General features: G+C 47.2%; 1 pseudogene; it reads left to right on the forward strand.

Moving 5' to 3' along the window:
* The first annotated feature begins 16,030 nt into the window (after window positions 1-16,030).
* Window positions 16,031-16,148, forward strand: LOC124797018 (annotated as a pseudogene).
* Window positions 16,149-16,774: the final 626 nt, after the last annotated feature.

Here is a 16,774-nt window from a genome sequence, read left to right on the forward strand (position 1 = left end):
GGTTCTTTAAACAGGTTATGGTGACTGCTCACTGTCTCCATACTTTTTCAACTCGCTCCGTTTCTAATTGTTTGGATTTCGACGAACGTTGAACAATGAGAGTCCTTCCTTTCCACACGACAGTCACGACGTACATCTTCACATTTTTAATCCAAATGGCAATTTAAGATGTGTGGCGGAGGGTTCTTGTTGTACCAATATCTTTTCCCCACGTCCTGTCCCATATACGAATGGTGCGAAGGAGCAGCGACTGTTGCTAAGCCTCCGTACGAGCTCTCTTTTCCCAGGTTTATTCCTCGTGGTCGTATAGCGAGATATACTAGGGACGAAGTTGTCTGACTCTTCATGCAACGTAAGATTTCAAAATGTAAACATCAGCCTTCTCCGTGAAGGAGAGCATGCACGTAACAGTATCAAAACTAATGAATGACTCCGTAATGAAACGTGACGCTCTTCTTTGTATCTTCTCTACATCGTCTTCTAATACTATCTAGTATGGGTACCACATTTTTTTTAATCATTAATTAGCTTTCGCGACGTGCCCATACAGACATCTCAACAGTGGAAAGATGATACGACATTGTGATCCGACAATTCAGAACGTTCATTAGTGTCAAGCCATACGCTTCAAGAAGTTATGTAGCCTTGTACTTGTCATGTGACGCCAAGGATACGGCTTTCGCTTCACATATGACGGTAAGAAGTTAAGAACAGTACTACACCCAGCCCCCGAGCAGAGAAAATCTCCGATCCAGTAACGCTTTGTCGAGTTATTTTAGTCGCTTCAATGTACCTACCCATACGTAGTAAAATAAAAAAGTATGACAAATTACTTTCCAAAACGTCGTGCGTGGTCTTAGCGCAACTGCACCGAGCGAGCTGGCGTAGTAGTTAGTACACTCGACCCGCATTCGGGAGCACGACGGTAGAAATTCACAACCGGCTATCCACATTTAGGTTTACTGTGAGTTCCCTAAATGGCTCCAGGCAAATTCCGGGATCGTTCATTTGAAAGGGCACGGCAGATATCCACCTCATCCTTGACGCATCTTGAGCTCCGTCCCTAATGACGCCAGTGTCGATTGGACGTTGAACTCTAATCTTCCTTCCTTTTTTTAACGCGTCCTCATCCAGATTTTCTAATTATTCGGGCAGGTATTGAAATAAAGTAGTGAGAAGCTACTAAAAATAGCGTTCTGTATTCAATTTATTCTCAGCTATGAGAGGGCTCGTTAGCGAATGATGATGTAGTCTCCATCGACCAGTGAGTGTGGAGATTTCTTCCTGTTTAATTGACACCGGATAGCAAACTTACAGAGTGTAATTCTTCATGCTTTCCCGGCGATCTGTTGACATCTTGGATATTCGGGAATCCAGCCGGATATTCGCGTCGTTCTCGCACGATATTTCAACAGCGTGCCTCCCTGTCTTCTTCAGGTGCTACCTGAGACTGGTCCTTGGGTCGATCGAGTCCAGTATTTATGCCTGGGAGGAGCTGGGCGTTCCTTAATCGGTCCGCGCCGGGTCGAGTGTTCCATCTGTGGTCCGCGCCCGCCAGACTCGGCTTCAGTGGACCCCTCCAGTCGCGGATGTTCTGACTGTCGTCGGCACCCGTTCTGGCCGTCCTCAACGGATGTGGTTGTCATCTGAGAAGTGTCAGACCCGATCTGAGATGTTGGGTACTCTATCTCCTGACTGTTACTATGATTTCCCCAATTTTGGGGCTATGCTGGGCAATGTAAAAGATGACCTGGGGCTATGGAAGCCAGAACTGTGGACATCAGGTGTAAAGAACACCAGAGACATACCAGACTCAGGCAGGCAACTAAATCAGCCATAGCAGAGCATTGTCTGGAACTTGGTCATTCAATGGATTACAATGACACCAAGATTGTGACACAGACCTCAAGATTTTGGGACAGTGTCATTAAAGAAGCCATTGAGATTAAGGCCACAGACAATCTAATCAACCGTGACTCGGGATACCAAACCAGCACTGTCTGGAATCCAGCGCTTGAGCTTGTGAAAACTCAACGCAGGACACTCCGGGATTCTACAAGAAATAGAAGTGGAGATCGAGAGAACAGCCGTGAGACAAGGTGTCGGACATTAGAGACTAGATCTGACACACCCCAGATCATGAACTCGACTTCAGAAGACGGCCAGGCCGGGCGTGGACGGCGGAGGGAACACCGGCGACCAGAGAGGGACAATGTAGCCGCGTCTGGCGGGCGCGGACCCCAGACGGAACACACGACGCGGCGCGGACCGATTAGGGAGCGCCCAGCACGAAACAGAAGTGGAAATCATAGTAACAGTCAGAGTACCCAACATCTCAGATCGGGTCTGACACATCTCAGATGACAACCACATCCGTTGAGGACGGCCAGAACGGGCGCCGACGACAGTCAGAACATCCGCGACTGGAGGGGTCCATTGGAGCCGAGTCTGGCGGGCGCGGACCACAGATGGAACACTCGACCCGGCGCGGACCGATTAGGGAACGCCTAGCTCCTCCCAGGCATAAACACTGGACTCAATCGACCCAAAAAAAAAACCAAACCGGGCCAGCCATATGAGGCCTTTCGTTTTCCTCCACTTCTACTGTCTCTCTCTCTCTCTCCTGTCTTCTTTGGGTTAAAAAAAAAAAAAGCAACATGCACACCGCCAAGCCATTCTCTACCGCCAAGACTCCACTCACCACACCGCCATGAGGAAGGCGAAGCGCCCCGGCGCTAGAACTTCCGTCTCAAGCGGAGGGTCAACCCTCACCAGTGCAGCGTCAGCGTCAGCGACCCAAGAACCACTGAGCTGGCGAGGCGAGCGCATCGCTGCCGTTGCGCGCTTCGCTTACTCGGCCTTGAGAGCTCGTGAAGAGGTTTTCTGTGCTGTGGGCGCAGCGGAGAGCAAATTGTCGTGCGTTGTTTTCACAGCGCGTGCAAATTGTCGTGTTCCGCGCCTCGCAGCATGGGGAAGAAGGGTGCGCAGAGGAAACCTGCCGCTACGAAGGGTCCTTCGGTTGTGCAACTCACTGAGTATGCCGACCGTGCAAGGAACTCCCGAGAAGACGAGTCGCAGCCTGTCCCCCCTTTGTACGTCAAGTGCAATGGCGGGTGGACAGCGCTGTTCGACACCATGACAAATTGCGCTCGGAATGAGGTGGTCTACGAGTCTGTCGATACAGACTCGCTGATCTGCGTTCGAGTCGCAAACGTGGCCGACTACAGGGCGATCAAGGTCGCAGTAGCCGACCACATCGTCGACGCGCCGCCGGCGCGTGAGAAGGCACCTTCCGTAGGAAGGATGAAGACGACTAAGGCACTCCTCAGGGGGTTACCTTGGTGCTGTGATGAGGCAGCGGTCCGGGAAGGGCTGCTGCGAGCCGGGTTTGGTAATGCAGCCGCAAGGTTGCACAACCGGACCAACAGGAAGAGGGCGCCGCTCTATGCCGTGACCGTGCAAACGGTCGACGGCGGGAGCGACATCTTCGACTTGCGGAAGTTGCTGGGCTTCCCGGTTACGACGGAGGCTCTGCCGACCGCCATGGACCCTCAGCCCCAGTGCTTCAGGTGCCAGGGCGTGAGCCATGTTGCGAAGTATTGCCGCAACGCGGCGCGGTGCGTCAAGTGCTCAGGTGAGCACGACAGCTGCGCCTGCGACCGCGGCAGCAACGCTCTGCCGACTTGTGTCCGGTGTGGCGGCCCGCACGTCGCCAGTTGGCGCGGTTGTGCAGCTTTGTCAAGCCGCAACCGTGCCGGGGGCGGCGAAGCGGCCGCGGCCGCACCGACGCAGCAGCAGAAGAGAAGACGACGCCGGAAACGGCGTAGGGCGCAGAACAGCCCGGCGCAGCTGAGGGACGGTGCAGCAGCAGATCCACCTGCCAGGGGCGGGGACGGCCGCTCGGAAACGGGCAGCCAGGACGCAGCTCCTCTCCCGTGAAGAGATGTGACCTCGAACTCGGCACCGCCGTGAAGGAGGCCACAGCAGCCCTCAAAGCCGTCATGGCGGCGGAGAGGGCTGTCTTCGCAGCCGCCGTGGCTGCAGAGAAGGAAGAGGCCCTGAGGCAACTGCGAGCAGTCTTCGCCCAAGGCCTCAGAGCAGTCGTACCCGCGAACACTCCTCCTGCGACCTCGCAGAAGGACGTTCGCGCGCCTATCCCAGCGGTTGTCCCAGCAGCACCGCAGGTGAGAGGCGCAAAGAAGACAACCGCCGCCCCAGCGGAACCGGTGGCGACGCCGACCGCTTCGGGAGCGTCCATCATCGCGACAGCGAGAGCGAACGGCATACATTTCTCCGACGCTGAAGCGGCGCAGCTCACTGAACAAGCGGAGCGGCTCGAAGCTGCAATGCAGAAGTCCTGCGCCGTGCAGTAGAGGAGGACGCTGAACGGTAGCCGAACGCCGCCGTTCTGCACCAGCCTGATGAAGCTGCACCAAGTCACTGACGACAAGGCGCAGCAGAGGGCCTAACGGCAACGCATGCGTTGCCGCGCCGGACTCTTTATGTTACAGGGAAGAAGCCACTGCGGCCGGCCCAGGAGACTACAAGCGAGCCCAGCCGCAGCACCCGGACTGACCCAGTTAACGAACACGCAGCACATAGGTAACGATGCACGATACCTCACGCTAACCTTCCCTCACCTTGCATGCTCTGTCGCAGCTAGCAAGCCGCTACTGCCCTTACTACCCGTCCTACTGTCGCAGAGGTTTTTTCCCTTGGCGCTGGCCTTGGCACTTTTTTTCCTCTGCTCTTACAACCGCTACCCTTCGATCGTTTTCGACCACTTCTATCTCCTGATGGACCATGTCAATAAGTAATCTTACCCAAACGCATGGATAACATCACAGCCTGCATCCTGTGACGCCTGATTCAAGAACTAACATGTTTACGGAGGTGACAGTAGAACTTTTGGTTTGGTCACCACGTTGGTGCGGGCGTGGAGGGGCCCCATCCTTTATTAAAACCCAAGGACCAGTCTCAGGTAGCACCTGAAGAAGACAGCGAGGCACGCTGTTGAAATATCGTGCGAGAAAGACGCGAACATCCGGCTGGATTCCCGAATATCCAAGATGTCAAACTTACAGAGTATTTAAGGACAAACTGTTGTTGATTTTCTAACTGGTGTGTCAGAAACTAAGGTGTCGAATCTAAATGAACAACGTCACGAAAGCACGTGAGAGACTGAAAGAGAAAACTGAGAGACAGAGTTAAAACGACAGGAGGAGGACTGCCTTGTTAACAAGAATGCGAAGGCAAATGATGAAAATGGGATTATGCAGATAAATAGCGTTCCAAAACAAAATATTCACGGGCAAGCAACGATTAATAGCCTCACTAGCACATAGATAGTCAACTTCTTTCTACTTGAGTAGTGACAACTGAAGAGCTGTCATCTAGTCCAGCGAGCAGCTTTTCGTTACAGCTCCTAGCAACATCTAAAATTTGCATAAGGAGATCGCAGATACCGACTGTCTCGAGGTGTCAATAACTTTTCCAAAGAACAGTCGTGACTTGGGGAACCACATAATCGTTTCTGTTCTCCAATCACCACATTCTGTGTCACATAATTTCGAAGAATTATGAGCAGATCCAGTCAAAAGCAGCAGATAACATTTTTTCTGGGACATGTTTTCGTTTACCAAGAAGGTACCCTTACGATTCAGAACCTAAAATAGAATGTGTGCTGTATCCCATAAAAAAATTGTTTCTTCAACACTACGAATACGAGAATTTGTGTTTATTAAGTGACCACAACAGTATTGCTCCTGGCCTCCCATGGCCTTTATCGGAAACACGTGGTGACGGGACAGTGAACAAGTACAGTGGTGACTAGGGAAAGCTCATCGCAATGTGAATTATTTCAAGAAAGTAGTCAATATACGAACTATGACGTAAATCAGCGTGTCCTCGTGAAATATCCTTGTAAAAACATACAATAAGTTGGCCGAAGCGCTCTCACTCCCAAGGTGTAACAATATTGTGGTCGACTATTACCGATGACGGACCAATAAGCGAAAAACATCATGACCACCGTCCACTGCGAGACTGAACCCCATTGGTTGCGATGTCGGCACGTGATGCGGCAAAGAAAATACATACGCGGAGCAGAGACGAGTAGCGAACCATTCTAGTGATGATAAGGGCCTCAAGTGGCGAAACTCATTGACGTAAGCGACTTTGACAAAGGGCAGGTTGTTATGGCCCGGGGTCTGCGAACGAGCATTTCGGGAAACGGCGAAGCTAGGCGACTGCTGTCGTGCTACTGTCATGAGCATCCATGGAAAGCGCTTCAAGGACGATGAGGCAACGATTAGGCGGCAAAGTACTGGACATCCACAGTCTCATAACGAAACATGGAGGTGGAGGCTTGGGCGGTCTCCATAGCAGGATAGATTGCGATCTGTGGCAGTTCTATCGACCGAGTAGCATGCTGGTGGAGGCACAGTATTTCGAAGCACACCGCTCACCCCAAATTATTGAACAATGGGCTCCGCAACAAACGGCCCGTACTTGTTCCTATGTAGATCCACAGACACCGTCAATTACGATTACAGTGGGCATAGGATGGTAGAGATTGCAGCAATGGAGACTTGCTGCCTGGTCGGATGAGTCACTTTTCTTGTTAGACAAAGTCGATGGTCGTTTTTAGATACTCTGTCAACAGTTTGGGGAGAGGCGGGTGTGGGGGGTGGGGGTGGGGGGGGGGGTGGGACTGCTCGAAACATGCATTGCGCTAAAGATGCAGTTCGATGGAGGCAGTATCGTGCTGAGAGGGGAAATTTACCTGAGCTTCCATGGGACAAGAGGTAGTTATCTAAGGCACCATGACAGCTCTGGACTATGTGAACATCATGGCGAGCAACCTGCATCCTTTCATGCTTGATTTCTTCCCAGAAGGCAATGGCATCTTCCAGCAGGATAACTATCCATGTCAGAAGGCCAGGATCGTGCTACAGTCGTTTGTAGAGCAAGATAGTGATCTCACTTAGATGTCGTGCTAATAAAATTCGCCTCACGTGAACCTCATGCAACATATCGGCAATTGCATGACTTCTGCTGTGTTTCATTCCAAAGCAGACGAACACGCTATTGAGCAGGTGGCCATCAGGCTTTGGTTCATCATCGTATCTACACTGTGGAATACGATTAAAAGGACTCTCGTAATTGTCTTCCCTTACGACGCAGAAGTCTGAAATTTGGCTCAAAGGTACACAGGCAATCTTGATCTTCTTGTATATCTTCTCCTCCTGTACGGCATGGCTGTGTGCTCAGTGCGGCTGCCTCGAGTGGAATGAGCGTGCAGCTGCTGCCTGTACTGCGGATGTTCCCACTGATAAGAACTGGGCACGGCAGGAAATAGCGCGCTGATGATACAACATGGCGGACCGGAAACTGAGTTTTCCAGCGGATCGCGCTCTGTTAAAACTAGAGCGCGATCCGCCGCGGCGCTGCGGCTGCCAAGCGAAGCTAGTTCAAGGTCACCCGCCAATATGGCGGCGCACACAGCCAGGCTACCACCTGCCTCTGTAATGGAGCGAAAGCGTGGCGCCCTGTGACGTCACCCTCGGCCTCAGCGACGCTTCAGACAGCAAAGTGTCGACACATGAGAAAGGAAGGCCGCAGCTCAGAAGTTCATGTGAGGTGTAAGATGTAAGATGTAAGATATCACAAACTGTGTTTATGCTTTTTGTGTTCGCACCCTCTTGTGGCGTGATCCTAGAAGTGTTTTGGGGAAGGAAAGTTGCGACATTCACACATGAATGAATAAAGTGGCAAAGGGTCACTCTAGGACCCCCACTTTGGCAACATCCTCTGTGCCACATCCGCACATTAGTTAAGCACTTTAAAAAATGTGCCTGTACAAAGACTTCGACATCCATTCATTTTAGTGGTGCTCTGCTGCAGCTGGCATGCAGAATGCGGGATTCGTAATCTAAGGGCTGACGAAAAGTCTGCCAACCTTCAGGCGCTGGAGCAGAGGCGGAGCACGACTGACAATGAGTTGAATGGGCGCCAAGTCTCTGCAAAAAGTATATTTTAAGGTACTCAGCAAACATGAACGGGTGGCACCGAGGCTGTTGCTGAACTGGGGGGACTTAGAGGTTGTAAGGTGGCTATAATTTCGCACCTTACAAGCACTCATCTACATACTTAGCAGTGATTTGCAGTCGGAATTGGGTATCATTTGATAGGTTGTACATCGTATATATGAATATTTAAAGAAGACTGACACTGTCACGTACACCTTAACGCTTATTGCATGAAAGGTGATGGATTGTCTTTATTATTAAAACGGCGTAATGAATGATTGCCAGTAGTAGTAAAAGTTGGAACGCCAGTGGAAATGAAAAGGCAGGCGTAACTCAGGCCCTGGGTGGAAAAGCTCGCACAGGTGTGTTGCTCCTGCTTAACACAGGAAGTAGCCCACCTGAGCGCTGAAGCACAATACAGCGGCGGCCGGCTGGTATTGTAGCGGGGCTGGAAGGATAACAGGATAATACTTCGGAAACTCTGAAAATCTTAGACGCCACAAAGAGGAAAGAGGAAGCGTTACCTCGGAAATCACGCAGGCTGGGTTATTTCCAAATATTTACCATTGTATGAATTCCTAATTAACATGTATAGGTATTTCCTCTCAAACTTTCCGCGCTGGACGACACAGGTCTAAAATATGGTTGATTGGCGTTCGGAAGAATCTGTAGAGAGAGAGAATATTCCGTGGTTTCGAGAATATGATTCGCCTTCTACAGTTATGAGGGAGGGGACCCGACCTTTTCTGGGAAGCCAGTGGTGGAGAGAAGTAGTCTCCAGGTTTGAGCGCCCAGGTTTGACGGTTGTTCAGTATCAGCTTTTGTTAGTACAAACTGACTTGCTGTCTTTGCTCTCAGGAGCTTTTATAGTTAAAACGGTTAGGCACTGCACTATTGCAAACTTATACGATTCTGAACTTCGCCTCCAGGTAGGGAGTTGTCGTTAAGTACGCAGCATTCAGTGATTGAGAGCACTTCCTCCATCTATACTCACGTTGAGACGTTATGTGAATTCCGTGATTGTGGCTGGGAGAACAGTATTAGATTATACTAGTGAGAGGACCGCCTTCTGCCGTCCTAGTGTTTGAATGAGTTTTATTTTGTGGCTGGAGTTCTTCCATCGTCGCAGACGTGTACAAGAACCACCACTCCCACGAACCGGACGCAGTACATATAGTGATATTGCTAACTGCTTCAGCTTATTAGAGCTATAAAGCTAAATAGCTGAGATGACGTAACTTTATTTCCACTGAGGCTCCGCAGCACTGTAGATCATCTTTTAATGTAGTGTCTTCTAGTGTTTGGTACGTAGATGATGTCAGTCATCTCGCTTTATTTATATTAGATCGCATAGCCATAAAAAGGTGCAATTTTGCGCAATTGATCAGTAATATTAGTTAGGAAATACATTTGTATCTCTTTATGCCCATTGGGCATTGATATATAAACATTTGTAATATAAAGGGATTTTAATCTACAATAAATGTATAACCAGAAACAGCATTTATCATTTAGTATTTACTAGTTCCCTTAATCATTCATTTATGTTTATGTTGTAATTTATATGTTAAAGAGCAAGAAGGAGGAGGTGATAACACCATTATGAGATCCTAAGGTGTGCTTCAGGGGGTAGTCAGACCTGGCCAAATCTTCATTTTTGCGTTCTGTATTTTCCGTTGCGCACATTCATTTTACACCTGCTTGGAATAGCATCTTGGAAGGTCTCAGAGGGACCTTTTGCCTTTTTTTTTAAGCGTTTATTAACGACTCTGTCAACAGTTGCAGTATTAACATTAGGTGAATAGTTTCGAACCTTACAGGCTCATTTTAAAGTCTGCCCTACTGAGGCTACAAAAAACAGTACATAGTTGTCAGTGAATAGTGAAAACAAATGTGGCATTACAATGAAAAATTCAAATGTACCAGAAATTAATTATTTGAATACAAACATACCTGCACTGACAGTGCCTGATCTTAATAATAAACATCAAAGTGCCAACATATGCTTTATAAATGTTTTCAGAATTAATGCCACAATCCACACATGCGTCTAACCACGTCAAAATGAAACTGGAGGTCAATATAGCCAACAGTAACAGAAAACTTTCAATGATGCGAAATTCGGGTTTGAATCCCGGTCCGGCACAAATTTCCATTGTCGTCATTCCATTCTGCAGATGATGGTAGTCCTCATACGCAACTGCGGATTCGTTTGCTGTAATTATCTTAAATTTTAAAGCAGTAAAGAGCTTCAGCACCGCTGAAAACTACGGAGGTGGCACACTACTCCGCATTCTTCAGTCTATTTTCGTTGTGTGTATGTGTGTGTGTGTGTGTGTGTGTGTGTGTGTGTGTGTGTGTGTGTGTGTGGTTTAAGGTTTTCGGGCGCTAAACAGCGTGGTCATCAGCGCCCAAACGCATAGAAACAGGAACACATGCAGTGAAGGGACGAAGACGGACAGCGAACAAGGAGAACGGCTAAAAGACACAGGCCTGACGCAGTTCCAAATCCTCACATACAGAGGCAAAACAAGAGGAGAAGAAACGCACAAAAAAGGAAAGGAAACACAAGGAAAAGAGAACAGAAATCGAAGTGAAACAAGCAGGTAACCGTGACTGGCGGACCTCTTACCTAAAACCTGGGTGAGCCAGTCAACCAGCAGCACATTAAAATCCTCTCCCTAAAATCCGAGGCATCAAATTGGACAGGACACAAAACCGTAAGAGCTTAACCACAGTCGTTGCGTCGTCTTGCAAAATAGAGGGCAAATCCGGTGGCAAGGAAACCACCGCCCTCTGGTCAGAGAATAAAGGACAGTCAAGAAAATGTGGCAGACAGTAATCTGGACGCCACAAGCACTGCAGATTGGGGGGTCCTCCAGCCGGAGTAAAAAAACCATGCGTTAACGGACTGTTCATTGTCGTCATTCCATTCTGCAGCTGATGGTAGTCCTTATTCGGAACTGCGGATTCGTTTGCTGTAATTATCTTAAATTTTATAGCAGTAGAGAATTTCAACACCGCTGTAAACTACCGAGGTGGCACACCACTCCGCATTCTTCAGTCTACTAACCCTACATGACAAGTCACAGCTACCAAGTCATTGAGGGAAGTAAACGTTACCATGGTCCCCGGAGATGGGAGAATGATAAGAGATGGTACTTTCTGGTACGTGGGCACTTCCTAAGAAGTGTGGCCATCTGCTTTCGCTATTACTTTTTAATTATTTGCCTATATTAAATTTTGGTTTTCTTGTCTTTGTCACAAATTTGTCGCTGTCGTAAGCTACTTTTTCTCTCTTCCAAACGTTAATTTTAATTTTTGTTGTATTACTCTCATTACCTCTGTTCCGTGATTTGCTCAGACACCATTTGGCGCACAGCCTAAGCTACCACTCACTAGGCGAACCACTGGGTGTCCTTGCTGCCAGCGGAAATCCACCTGCACCAATGTTCTGATCTTCAGGGCGGTCATTTCCGAAACTCTTCGGTGTCTCTCATCCATAAGTAACACTGCTAAGCGCCCTCGGCACTCACTTTATCCAACAGGGAAATCCCACCGTACAGAAACCAAGCGCCTGTCTTATTTAAGTATTTAAATAGCTGGAAGGGAGAACTGTAAAGTTACAAAGCTGCTGTACGCGCTCAGGTCACCTGACATCAATTCTATTGGACACACCTGTTTTGTTGTCGTATGAGATACGTGCGTCTTGGACCCGCATCCGACGAATCTGCGTGTCGGCGACGGTGGAGTGGTGGTGCCCCACAGTGCCCGCTCAGCCTTTTTGGTATCATGTGGAGTCAATACCAAGACCAGTCGCCGACATCAGGGCGAGATCGGGCGCTACTCGCTACAAAGGAGCTGTCTATAATTTAGTTGCTTATGAGTGTGCAATTTCACCAACATTGGCGCGCATATTGTTAATACCTTATACAGTTGCAGCACATCGTTCGCTATTTAGCTGACGTATGGATTTGTTTATACACGTAACCTCCGCAAACCTCTGTGAAGTGTATGGCAGAGGGTACCTTCCCCTGTACCACTTACTAGAGTTTCTTTCCATTACATTCGTGGACGGAGCGCGGAAACAATGGCTGCTTAAATACTTCTGTGTGCGTTGTAATTACTTTAATCTTGTCTTTACGATCGCTGTAGTAGCGATACGTAGGGACTTACAGTATTTTTCTAGATCGCCGCATTAGAGGCAGATCTTCAAACTTCGTGTGTAGGCACCACATTTTCTCGGGATAGTTGGCATCTACCTTCAAGCATCTGCAATTTTATGTTCTTCAGCATTCCTGTAACGCTCATCTGGGAGTCAAACCTGTGACCGTTCGTGCTGCCTTTCCTTGAATCCGTTCAATATCCCCTGTTAAGTCATATTTGCTATTGGTCCCACAGACGTCAGCAATATTCTACTATGTGCAGCAATAGTATTTGTAAGCAGGCTCCATTCTAGACTGACTGCATTTTCCCAGTATCATACCAACGAACCGAAGTCAAACATTTGCTTTACCTACAAATGAGCCTAAATCATCAAGCGTTGACTGATTAAAATTGTGATTCAATGATGTTGCAGTCGTAGGATGTCACGTTCCTACATTTTGTACTGTGCTCAGTTTTTCATTTCTGAAATCTAAAACGAGTTTCCAGTCTTTGTATTACTTTGAAGCCATATCAAGATCTGTGAAAATAATTGTACAATTTTATTAGTATTAGTGTCGAAAAATACTGAAAGTTTTTCTGTCAAAAATTGTAATTATTATTAGTCTGGTGGAAGTTTTATGTCAAAAATTAATATTATGGCAGCAGACGTACGAAAAATGTGTAGTCTATCTCTGACAATATTCTCGTTATCTATCTTTTTTTTCTCTAAAATTGCTAGACTGTCCAGTGAAACTTCACTATCGTTAACTTAAAATCGGATATTTAGCCGTAGAACTTGTATTATGAAAGCCCTTATTCCGATACGTTAGCGCGAGTAGAAGGGCAAGAGTCGACTTCGATTATAAGCGCTTCCTGTCAGTGCCAGAATTCCAGAATTTTCGGGAAAACAGAAGTCCGTTCTACGCAAAAGTTTGGCTCTCTCAGTTTAGTCACTTATTATCGGGGTCATGGCCATTAGAGGCGAAACTGGAATTTATCTACGAACAGATTGAAGGTCCAGCAGCCGAGAAAATGAGTGAGGTAGCAGCAAACTGCCGATCATTCCTAGAACTCAAAGATGCGATTTTCGGAATATACTGGTCACAGGAAATGCAAGATCGAGTAAAACAAGAAATTATCCTGTGCCCAGACCTCGAATTGTCAGGGTATAAGAGCCCTACGAAGTTATTTGAAGGACTAATAAAAAAGAACCAATTCTTAGACGCGCAGCACAATGACAGTGAAATCATCCGGTTCACCTTCTCGAAACTACCAAGTAATTACCAGCTAGCCATAGTTGATAAATGTGGTACAAATATCGAGACCTTTAAGAGTCTATTTCGCGAACTTGAGCTGATATTCGACAGACAGGGTGTTCGGCAGCGAATCACAGGTCAGAATAACAGCTATCGGGAACAAGTACTACGGAAGAAATAATAGGTATGGACCGTCAGGAGGACAAGAGCGCCGAAACGGAATTTGGGAACAAGGGGAAACTTAAAACAATTCCAAAGAGGTAATAACGAGCGGTGTTTTGAGCAAAAATGGCGAGGGGCGAATAAGGTTCTCAGGGGGTCCAGGTAGTCGAAATTTGGGCACCTACCCCCAACAGCCAACAACGAAGTAGTAGTACGACGCGAAATTGACATCAGGTTCGTGCAGAGACGGCTCAATACGACTCCGCAAACACTCTCGGACCAAGCCAAGTACACATGCTAAAGTATGAGGACCTATCGGAGATACTGCTGGAGGAGCAGGAAGTGATAACGCCACAGGACCTTCATCCGATGATTACTGCAGCCACAGGGGACGTGCATTTTGTAGGGAAGCAGCCTACTCACGCCGTATAAAATTCACATCAGTCTGTCCAATGTGTGCCAGCCAGTCCGCTGTAACTAGCTCTGACGTCATAAATGTTGCGCAATACTTTAAAAATCAAGTAAATAACCTGAAACGTTTCTAGCATGTCAGGAGTAATACTAAATCAATATGTGTTGAATATCAGTTCAATAACTTTAACCATTTTCGAAATTTGGACGTTTTTTTGTAAAAATCATTGGCGCAGCAGAAAAGAGCTACAAACTTAAAAATTTATATTTAGATTCCTTTTGCATAATAATTTAGTAGAAACAGTATTCTGGATCTCACAAATTAAAATTTTAGTTGAAATTCATGATTTTCTGGTTTTGTCTTAAAAATTAAGGAAGCAAGATAAATTAAGTAGGCGAATAAATAAGGCTAGGATGTTTAAATTTAAGTAGAAGGGAGATCCGCTATAATCATAAAGATGTGAGAAGTTTCAACTGAATAACTATAAAACTATAGCGATAGCGCATCTCCAAAGGGCAAGTTCAGAACTCGTCTACTGCGTGTAGTGTAATTAAATTAATTCTCTCGCCCAAAATATTTGACTTAGCCACGTCAGACTTTTATTATGATTACTTACCTGTGTGCTGATTGCACATTTAAATTGAGAGCTTCATCGGCCATCAGCAAAGGAAGCAATGATTTATTCAATAACTTAAAGTGGTGCATTACTAGCCCAGCGGCTAGCCGGGGAGCGGATTTGATCAGGCATTCCCTTAGCCTCCTCACCGCGGCTTTATATGTAAGAACGCTGCGCGAGAGAGAAAGGCCCCAGTTCTCTCCAGACGCTAATTAGCGCACCACCTGTGCCGGGAGTCGCGTCGCGTCGGTATCATTGCTATAAACAGCCTCGGATGCCGTAATAAGTTACTCGGGATACGCGTAACCATGAAATCGTTTCCGAGTGATGTGTTAATTCTGGGATGACTTTAATGATCTATCTTCAGTTTGCGTATGTCGTATTTTCACGTGCCGCCGCGGGACAGACATTCTACCATTATTTGGCATGGCATTTGATGAACATTATCATCAAATGATGGCGAGCATTCACTTAAACATTTGATTTGAACAGTTATAGTTGCATCAGCGCATTAGACTCTGAACTGCTCTGGTAGTTGGATTGTGTGGATTCTTTTTGGTCTGTGACTTTCAGAATATAGTGAACGTTTTAGAGAAAATGGTTTTTGATTATGAATCCCAGACAATATCCTAATTCCTCGGAGCTATAAGCTGTAGCTATAAATTTATTTCTCAGATGAAGTGGGCACTAGGAATTCTAATTACAGGCTTCACGTTTTGCTAATCACTTTCTGGTTGCCAATATTGCAGTTAGAGAGCCAGTGTTGAGTACGGCAAACAACAGCATTAAATAAATAATAGGAACAAAACATTAATAACAATTATTCCACCCGCCGCCCCACATATGTTGCTAATCGGCCTGGAAAAACAAAACACATTTATTTTATAACAATGATTCCACCCGCCGCCCCACAATTTGCACAATATAATCGACAGTGGGAACCACATTATGTCCATTTCGGAGGCGGCATACCAACGTTGTTCAGAGAAGAGAAGCTGGCCCACCCTGTCAATGAGAGAGACGAAGATAAAAAGTGCACTTGGAAGAAAATGCACGGAAGCAAGCCTGCAGACGCGATTGAAATTCATGCGTGAAGGTCATGAACTAGAAACCAACTTCTTAGTCGTACCAAATTCGGCAACGACATGATCAGGGGGATGAATTTCGTAAATGAGTACCAGGCCATTCTGGACCTTGGAAGAAGACAAATTGTATTACGCAAGAGCAGTAAGATCTGCATACAATTGAAGGAGCACATGATACAAGCAGAGCTTCCAACCAATTGCGTCCGTCTCAGTTATACGAATGATGATTACAGAATAGACCACGCTTCGGGTCTTCTCAGTATGCAAGTGAAAAGGAAGAGGAAGTAATGATCCAAGAAATGAAAGAGGTCATAGAGGAAAAGGGCAACGGCCTTGCCGCAGTGGTTACACCGGTTCCTGTGAGATCACCGAAGTTAAGCGCTGTCGGGCGTGGTCGGCACTTGGATGGGTGACCATCCAGGCCGCCATGCGCTGTTGCCATTTTTCGGTGTGCACTCAGCCTCGTGACGCCAACTGAGGAGCTACCCGACCGACTAGTAGCGGCTTCGGTCAAGAATACCATCATAACGACCGGGAGAGCGGTTTGGTGACCCGCCGCCCCTCCTATCAGCATCCTCCACTGAGGATGACACGGCGGTCGGTTGGTCCCGGTAGGCCACTCGTGGCCTGAAGACGGAGTGCATAGAGGAAAAGGTCCAGTCCTTTCTGTGCATTGAACCTGAGGTCTGCAATGAGTTACGTGACATGCTACTAAAAAAACAGACGTTTTTCTGCCTAAACCAGGTTCGATTAAAAATTTCCAGTACGAGTTTAAGGCACGTGGGCAAAAGAAATTCTTTGTGGCACCCAATGCCATTCCACTGGTATAAGGATACAAGGTGCAGAGGGAAAACACAAAAATGTTAGCAAACTGGGTGATAGAGCCCGCCAGGTCCACCTACAATAACCCGCTCAAGGTAGTCGAGAAGGCAGATGGAGTCATTCGTCTTGTCCTTGACTCACGTCACATCAACACAATTATTGATACAAATGCAGACAGATCCGAGAGGCACGAAGAGCTTCTCCAGAACTTTCATGGAATATCCGATTCTCTTCGGTAGATCTCA

Source organism: Schistocerca piceifrons, chromosome 4 (assembly GCF_021461385.2).
Source record: "Schistocerca piceifrons isolate TAMUIC-IGC-003096 chromosome 4, iqSchPice1.1, whole genome shotgun sequence".
NCBI lineage: Eukaryota > Metazoa > Arthropoda > Insecta > Orthoptera > Acrididae > Schistocerca > Schistocerca piceifrons.